Raw genomic sequence first — 9,434 nt, 5'->3', positions numbered from 1 at the left:
CAGACACTCAATGAAGTCATTTACTGACACACACACACACACACACACACACACACACACACACACACACACACACACACACACACACACACACATCTATCATGCATCACTCTCAGTACAGTAATAAAGCATCACTTCCTGCTGTCACTGAAAGGTCAGACACGCCGCCATTAACCCCTTCACTTCCTGCTGCACGAGGTTCAGCCAGAGAGGCAACATGGAGTCAGTTAGAGATCCGAGGTGTTCATCCAACCAATCAGAGTGCTGCTCCCTCTCAGGTGACCCTGCAGGCCGGCAGGTGGTCCTGAGCTGGAGCCGGCTCCTCGTCACCTCTGAGTCCTGATGAAGGCCGGACACAGAGACCGGTCTCATACGAGCTACACTGAGGAAGGTTGTCCTGATGGTTTATACCCTGAAACCAGAACCTTTCAAAGGAACCTTTGAAGGGAACCTTTCACAGGAACCTTTCAAAGGAACCTTTGAAGGTAACCTTTCACAGGAACCTTTCAAAGGAACCTTTGAAGGGAACCTTTTAGAGGAACCTTTCAAAGGAACCTTTGAAGGTAACCTTTCAAAGGAACCTTTGAAGGTAACCTTTCACAGGAACCTTTCACAGGAACCTTTGAAGGGAACCTTTTAGAGGAACCTTTCAAAGGAACCTTTGAAGGTAACCTTTCAAAGGAACCTTTGAAGGTAACCTTTGAAGGTAACCTTTCACAGGAACCTTTGAAGGGAACCTTTTAGAGGAACCTTTCAAAGGAACCTTTGAAGGTAACCTTTCACAGGAACCTTTCAAAGGAACCTTTGAAGGTAACCTTTCACAGGAACCTTTCAAAGGAACCTTTGAAGGTAACCTTTCAAAGGAACCTTTCAAAGGAACCTTTGAAGGGAACCTTTCAAAGGAACCTTTGAAGGGAACCTTTTAGAGGAACCTTTCAAAGGAACCTTTGAAGGTAACCTTTCACAGGAACCTTTCGAAGGAACCTTTCACACCCACTTTCAAAAACCAGATGACTGAAGTAAAAGAAGGAGACGATCTCAATCCTCACGTTTATTTAAAGAACAGAAAGAACCCACTCTGATCCAGGATCAGGTCTAAAGTTAGAAGATCCAGGATCAGGTCTAAAGGAAGAGGAGAGACCGGAGAGGTCGTGAGACTCTAAAGTGAACACCGGTCCACAGGTCAGTGACACGGGTACAGTTCTAGGTGATCTGGTGGTTCAGATGAGCTCTGAGTCCGGTCTCTGCAGACTCTGAGGGTCGGCTTGATGGTGTGAACCTCCTGCAGAGCCAGTTGGATTGTGGTCCTGATTCAGACCCTGTTGAACCCATGCGGTCAGTGGCTTCTCACAGCACATACACACACACACACACACACACACACACACACACACACACACACACACTCACACACACACACACACACACACACACACACACACACACACACACACACACCTTGTTTCCTGTGACATCACCAGAGAGGACTCTGTCCTGTGAAGGATCCAGAGGGCGCGGTCGAGGGGAAGACCGGGGGGATGAAGGGATCAGTGTGTGCGTGATTCTGAGAAACCTCCATGTGACTGAGGCTCAGACTCATGAGGAGCATCACATGATCCAACGCCTCTTAGACCAGATCCAGAACCAGAGACTCAGACCGGGAGACCTTTAAGACACACTCACTGCAGACCTCAGAGTGTGTGTGTGTGTGTGTGTGTGTGTGTGTGGGGGGGGGGGGGGGGTCCAGCCTCTCCTCTTTAAAACACACCATAACTGTGTGTTTCTGTTTCAGAGGATTCGCCCCGGCAGACTTCAGAGTGTCAGTTCCTGAGTTGTCCACCAGAGGTCTCCAAAGAGAGCTCACTGAGACTGCAGGTTTATAGAGTCTGATTATCTGTCCCTGCTGCAGCAGGTGTGTTCTTCCTGCAGCAGGTGTGTTCCTCCTCCTGCAGCGGGTGTGTTCCTCCTCCTGCAGCGGGTGTGTTCCTCCTCCTGCAGCAGGTGGTTCTTCCTGCAGCAGGTGTGTTCCTCCTGCAGCAGGTGTGTTCCTCCTCCTGCAGCGGGTGTGTTCCTCCTCCTGCAGCAGGTGGTTCTTCCTACAGCAGGTGTGTTCCTCCTGCAGCAGGTGTGTTCTTCCTGCAGCAGGTGTGTTCCTCCTCCTGCAGCAGGTGTATTTCTCCTCCTGCAGCAGGTGTGTTCCTCCTGCAGCAGGTATGTTCATCCTGCCGCAGGTGTGTTCCTCCTCCTGCAGCAGGTATGTTCATCCTGCCGCAGGTGTGTTCCTCCTGCAGCAGGTGTGTTCTTCCTGCAGCAGGTGTGTTCCTCCTCCTGCAGCAGGTGTATTTCTCCTCCTGCAGCAGGTGTGTTCTTCCTGCAGCAGGTGTGTTCATCCTGCCGCAGGTGTGTTCATCCTGCAGCAGGTGTGTTCTTCCTGCAGCCGGCTGTAACGTCCTGATGGACCAAAGTGAGTCCACTAACAGGTCTAGTTTTGGTCCCTGACAGGCTCAGGTTGTTATTCTAAGAGAACTTTACAGAGAGAGCTTTATGAGGAAGAGGAAGATGAACCACACACAGCTGTTACATCACTCTACACACACACACACACACACACACACACACACACACACACACACACACACACACACACACACACACACACACACAGGTCGAGGTATTACATATTTTGGAGCACTGACCTGAGGATGTCTGACGCCTTTCAAAATAAAATAAAGCACTTCTACATTTTGATTCTTGTTTGAAAAAAAAGATTGAATGTATTATTATTTATTTTGGTTTTGATTGTTCCCTGCTTTTATTCTCTTCATGTATTTAGTTGTAGCTGTATATTCCTCCTTCCTGCTCAGTCTCTCTGTCTCTCTGATGATGGATGGACTTCTCTCAGGTCAGAGGTTAATGTTTCTCACCATCCGTGTGACATCATGGCGGCGTTATGACCATGCAGCTCAGCTGGACGTTAAAGTGATCACAGTAACATGTGACTGCAGCAGTGATCCTCAGACGTCTGAACTTTAACAGCAGCTCACTGTCTGCTGTCAGCTGAGCGCTGACATTTCTGTCCAAATGTCTGAAAATCAACATTTCATGGAAGCTGTTCAGCAGTCTCTGATCGGCCCTGCAGGCCGAGACAACAGGAAGCTGAGACAACAGGAAGCTGAGACGACAGGAAGCTGAGACAACAGGAAGCTGAGACGACAGTAAGATGAGACGACAGGAAGCTGAGACGACAGGAAGCTGAGACGACAGGAAGATGAGACGACAGGAAGCTGAGACGACAGGAAGCTGAGACAACAGGAAGCTGAGACAACAGGAAGCTGAGACGACAGTAAGATGAGATGACAGGAAGCTGAGACGACAGGAAGCTGAGACAACAGGAAGCTGAGACGACAGGAAGCTGAGACGACAGGAAGATGAGACGACAGGAAGATGAGCTGACAGGAAGCTGAGACAACAGGAAGCTGAGACGACAGGAAGCTGAGACGACAGGAAGATGAGACGACAGGAAGATCAGACGACAGGAAGCTGAGTCGACAGGAAGATGAGACGACAGGAAGCTGAGACAACAGGAAGCTGAGACAACAGGAAGCTGAGACGACAGGAAGATGAGACGACAGGAAGATCAGACGACAGGAAGCTGAGTCGACAGGAAGATGAGACGACAGGAAGCTGAGACAACAGTAAGATGAGACGACAGGAAGCTGAGCTGACAGGAAGCTGAGACGACAGGAAGCTGAGACGACAGGAAGCTGAGACGACAGGAAGCTGAGACGACAGGAAGCTGAGCTGACAGGAAGCTGAGCTGACAGGAAGCTGAGACGACAGGAAGCTGAGCTGACAGGAAGCTGAGCTGACAGGAAGCTGAGACGACAGGAAGCTGAGACGACAGGAAGCTGAGCTGACAGGAAGCTGAGCTGACAGGAAGCTGAGCTGACAGGAAGCTGAGACGACAGGAAGCTGAGACGACAGGACTCAATAAGAGAGCAGTCCCCACCGAGGAACGCGTCTCATCAAACAGTCCTGCTGTCTGTCCCAGACCGTCTCAGGATCTTACAGCCGGTCTGTGATATGATGGAAGCAGAACGGCCCGTGTTTGTTCCTCAGTGAGGCTTTTATTTTGAAAACCTTTTCATGGTCACCAGAGTTTACGTTTTGAACTCACAGGATCTTTAGACTCTGAATGACTGTCGGCCTCTTGTCTTTACTTCCTGTCCTGACAGGAAGTAGATTTATGTTCGCTGCAGGCAGACGTGTTAGAGGAGGAGTGGGGTCCAGCTCACAGCTGGTGGTCTCAGTTTGGTCTCTCTGGATTCAGCAGAGCTCTCCTCGTGTCTGACGCTGAGTAAACAACAACAACTGTTTACACAACACGCCTCCAACACCGCCCACTACAAAAAAGTGAAGCCAAAGTACCGCCATGACAGGTAATGGCAGACCTCTCCAGAGCCTCAGGCCCGTTGCCCCGCCCCCCTTCCTCTGCCAAACCCACCTTCACCATGTTGCTACAGCTTGGACCCCCCTCCTCCTCCTCCTCCTCTTTATCTCCTCCTCCTCCTCTCCTCCTCTTTATCTCCTCCTCCTCCTCTCCTCCTCCTCTTTATCTCCTCCTCTTTATCTCCTCCTCCTCCTCTTTATCTCCTCCTCCTCTCCTCCTCCTCTTTATCTCCCCCTCTCCTCCTCTTTATCTCCTCCTCCTCCTCTTTATCTCCTCCTCCTCTCCTCCTCCTCTTTATCTCCTCCTCTCCTCCTCTTTATCTCCCCCTCTCCTCCTCTTTATCTCCTCCTCTTTATCTCCCCCTCTCCTCCTCCTCTCCTCCTCCTCTTTATCTCCTCCTCCCCTCTCTATCTAATCCTCCTCTTTATCTCCTCCTCCTCATGTGGATCTATTTCTGTAGACACCTCATGTGTCTCAGTGTGGTCTCAGTGTCTCACAGGGTCCTCATTAATCATGTCAGTATTTAATGATCAGCAGGTCTAAGGGGGGGGGGCTGTAGTCCTGCTGTCGTCATGACTACAGTCGGGGACAAAGGCGTGTTGTGAAGAGAACAGCTGATCATCCAGAAGGTTTCTAGGAATCCTTGAAGGTCTGAGTGAGGAATGACGTTACTGATTATCACACAGCTCAGATTCATCGGTCATCTCCGGCGTTCACATTCAGGCTCCGCCCCTTTTTCTGACAGGTAACTCACCTGAGACAGAACACAGGAGACAGGGCAGAGGACACAGGAGATAGGGCAGAGGACACAGGAGACAGGGCAGAGGACATGGGAGACAGGGCAGAGGACACAGGAGACAGGGCAGAGGACATAGGACACAGGGCAGAGGACACAGGACGCAGGGTAAAGGAAACAGGAGACAGGGCAGAGGACACAGGACGCAGGGCAGAGGACACAGGGCAGAGGACACAGGAGACAGGGCAGAGGAAACAGGACGCAGGGCAGAGGACACAGGACGCAGGGCAGAGGACACAGGAGACAGGGCAGAGGACATAGGAGACAGGGCAGAGGACACAGGACGCAGGGTAGAGGACACAGGAGACAGGGCAGAGGACACAGGACGCAGGGCAGAGGACACAGGAGACAGGGCAGAGGACACAGGAGACAGGGCAGAGGACACAGGACGCAGGGCAGAGGACACAGGACGCAGGGCAGAGGACAAATGACACGGAAGAGGACACAGGGCAGATGACACAGGAGACAGAACAGAGGATGGAAGGCAGAGGGCAGAAGACAGGATGCAAGACACATGAGACAGGACAGAGGACACATAGGACGTAGGGCAGAGGACGCGTGACACAGGGCAGAGGACACATGACACAGGGCAGAGGACGCAAGACACAGGGCAGAGGACACATGACAGAGCAGAGGACACATGACACAGGGCAGAGGACACATGACAGGGCAGAGGACACATGACACAGGGCAGAGGACACATGACAGGGCAGAGGACACATGACACAGGGCAGAGGACACATGACACAGGGCAGAGGACACATGGCAGAGCAGAGAACACATGACACAGGGCAGAGGACACATGACAGAGCAGAGGACACATGACACAGGGCAGAGGACACAGGACTCTAGTGGAAGTCACTGCATTAAACACAGACATGACTCTGTAGTGGAAGTCACTGCATTAAACACAGACATGACTCTGTAGTGGAAGTCACTGCATTAAAACCAGACATGACTCTGTAGTGGAAGTCACTGCATTAAAAACAGACATGACTCTGTAGTGGAAGTCACTGCATTAAACACAGACATGACTCTGTAGTGGAAGTCACTGCATTAAAACCAGACATGACTCTGTAGTGGAAGTCACTGCATTAAACACAGACATGACTCTGTAGTGGAAGTCACTGCATTAAAAACAGACATGACTCTGTAGTGGAAGTCACTGCATTAAACACAGACATGACTCTGTAGTGGAAGTCACTGCATTAAACACAGACATGACTCTGTAGTGGAAGTCACTGTATTAAACACAGACATGACTCTGTAGTGGAAGTGACTGCATTATAAACAGACATGACTCTGTAGTGGAAGTCACTGCATTAAACACAGACATGACTCTGTAGTGGAAGTGACTGCATTATAAACAGACATGACTCTGTAGTGGAAGTCACTGCATTAAACACAGACATGACTCTGTAGTGGAAGTCACTGCATTAAACACAGACGTGACTCTGTAGTGGAAGTCACTGCATTAAAAACAGACATGACTCTGTAGTGGAAGTCACTGCATTAAACACAGACATGACTCTGTAGTGGAAGTCACTGCATTAAACACAGACATGACTCTGTAGTGGAAGTCACTGCATTAAACACAGACATGACTCTGTAGTGGAAGTCACTGCATTATAAACAGACATGACTCTGTAGTGGAAGTCACTGCATTAAACACAGACATGACTCTGTAGTGGAAGTCACTGCATTATAAACAGACATGACTCTGTAGTGGAAGTCACTGCATTAAACACAGACATGACTCTGTAGTGGAAGTGACTGCATTATAAACAGACATGACTCTGTAGTGGAAGTCACTGCATTAAACACAGACATGACTCTGTAGTGGAAGTCACTGCATTAAACACAGACGTGACTCTGTAGTGGAAGTCACTGCATTAAAAACAGACATGACTCTGTAGTGGAAGTCACTGCATTAAACACAGACATGACTCTGTAGTGGAAGTCACTGCATTAAACACAGACATGACTCTGTAGTGGAAGTCACTGCATTAAACACAGACATGACTCTGTAGTGGAAGTCACTGCATTATAAACAGACATGACTCCGTAGTGGAAGTCACTGCATTAAACACAGACATGACTCTGTAGTGGAAGTCACTGCATTATAAACAGACATGACTCTGTAGTGGAAGTCACTGCATTAAACACAGACATGACTCTGTAGTGGAAGTCACTGCATTAAAAACAGACATGACTGTAGTGGAATCACTGCATTATAAACAGACATGACTCTGTAGTGGAAGTCACTGCATTAAACACAGACATGACTCTGTAGTGGAAGTCACTGCATTAAAAACAGACATGACTCTGTAGTGGAAGTCACTGCATTAAACACAGAGGCCTCCAGGGTCCGTGTCAGCTCTGAGGACGTAAATAAAGACATGTAGATGTAAACTGAGGAGAGAAAGGGTTAAACTTCATGAACTCACACAGAGAGGTCAGACGAGGCGTTCAGGGCTAACTTGTTTTATTTGCACGTCCAATTAGTGTTAACAAACCTAACAGAGAGGTTAGCATCCAGGTCTACAGCAGGGGGCGCTCACACACACTAAAGCTCCAAGGACATCAGACAGGAAGGAAACCAGCAAACATGGCAAACATCTGTACAAATCTACAGTCGCTCCGCCTGTTGTTCACAGCCGGCAGAGACCTTTATTTTACACACGGGTTAATCTGAGGCCTCCAGCAGATTACTGGGGATTAGAGAGAAACTGGGATTACGTGTGCTTTAAAGAAGAACAGTCATCGCTTCAAAAACTCTCATCAACAAATCTGAAAGTTCACTTTGACAGAAATCCACCGGCTTCAAAAACACAGCGCCGCCAGCAGGAGCACAGCACCACCTGCAGGATCACAGCAGGACTGCAGGATCACAGCGCCGCCTACAGGGTCACAGCGGAACTGCTGTCACAACACCACCTGCAGGGTCACAGCGCCGCCTACAGGAGCACAGCGGGACTGCAGGGTCACAGGGGGACGTCCTCCACACGCAGGTGCACGGAGGAAGACAGGTGAGAGGGAGGAGTTAAAACACAGAGAGAGAAAGAGAGAGAGAAGGAGGGAGAGGAGGGGAGCTGGAGCTGCTGACGATGTTTATAATGATGTCATTATCTCGTTATTATCCTCCAATCAGACGGCATAAAACCTCAGACTCCTCCCCTGAAACGCAGCTGTCCAAACCGGACTTTAAGATTTCACTCAGATCGTCTCTGACGGCGTTTTGACCCCCAGAGTTTACACACCACGTAGAGATCGGCGTTATGCTAACACCTTAGACCTGGTTTAGATTTCTGCAGCTAATCTACGTCCCAGCATGCTTTGCAGGTCTGAGCAGCCTGACGAGCACCACCTCTAAACGGGACTACAGGTCAGAACAACACGGACTACGAGCTCTTTGATTGGTCCGCTGGGTCGCCTCGTGTTTCCTGTATTTACATCATCACTAGCATGTTAGCTTTTCTAACTCTTTAGCTAGTTTTAAGATGTAGCATTATGCTAACATATTAGCCTTATTTAGCCTGTTTTAATATCTCGGCATCACATTCATACGCTAGTGTTGGCTAGCATCTTTGCGACATGCTAACTTGGTGTCCTCATCCAAACACCTTAGCATCGTGCTAACGTCTTAGCCTATAGCTCAGCCTCAGTCAGACGTTAGCTTCATCCCAGCAGCTAAACAGGATGCTGCTCAGATGCTAGCTGTTCCATTAAAGGCGTTTTTCCACCAGAGGAACATTACCCCTGAACTACGTGCGTTTGGACCGGTGGACCCAGGGTCTAAATTTAGTTCAGGGGTAGATTATCTCCCCCCTAAAAAGCCCCTGCTAGGGGGGTAGTACTTTTCAAAGGTCCTGGGACTTTCAGGGGGCGGGGCCTGCAATGCTGAACGTGTCTGATTGGTAGATTAACCTCAGTGTTTTTATTCAGCCCACCGTGAATGCGTCTCTCCTCCCGGTGTTCTGGTTTTAAAAGTGACCCTGTAAACTGGAGACCTTCAGCTGAACGTGTCAGTGTTTGTGGAGTTTACACAGCTGTTGAAACACAGAGGGAGTTCCTGGGAATGCAAACTAGTTTAGTTTTTATTAAGATTTCAAAATATCCTCATCAGATATTTAATGATGGTCTAAAGACGTTTATGAGGGATGCATCCGGCTGAGAGTCTCCAGTTAA

The 9,434-nt window shown here is 49.3% G+C and overlaps 1 protein-coding gene across 1 annotated transcript in view; it reads right to left on the bottom strand.

Annotated features, from left to right (window-relative positions):
- Positions 1 to 7,714: 7,714 nt before the first annotated feature.
- Positions 7,715 to 9,434, bottom strand: part of LOC117809689 (synaptotagmin-11-like) — an 8,084-nt gene continuing 6,364 nt past the window's right edge. The window contains exon 4 of the mRNA XM_034679147.1: positions 7,715 to 9,434. This exon is cut by the window's right edge and continues 2,120 nt beyond it. The gene's annotated coding sequence lies outside the window, so the exon portion shown is untranslated.

Source organism: Notolabrus celidotus, unplaced genomic scaffold, assembly GCF_009762535.1.
Source record: "Notolabrus celidotus isolate fNotCel1 unplaced genomic scaffold, fNotCel1.pri scaffold_343_arrow_ctg1, whole genome shotgun sequence".
In the NCBI taxonomy this organism is placed as follows: domain Eukaryota; kingdom Metazoa; phylum Chordata; class Actinopteri; order Labriformes; family Labridae; genus Notolabrus; species Notolabrus celidotus.
The sequence above is the reverse complement of the archived record's forward strand: the minus strand, read 5'-3'. Positions and strand labels throughout refer to the sequence as shown.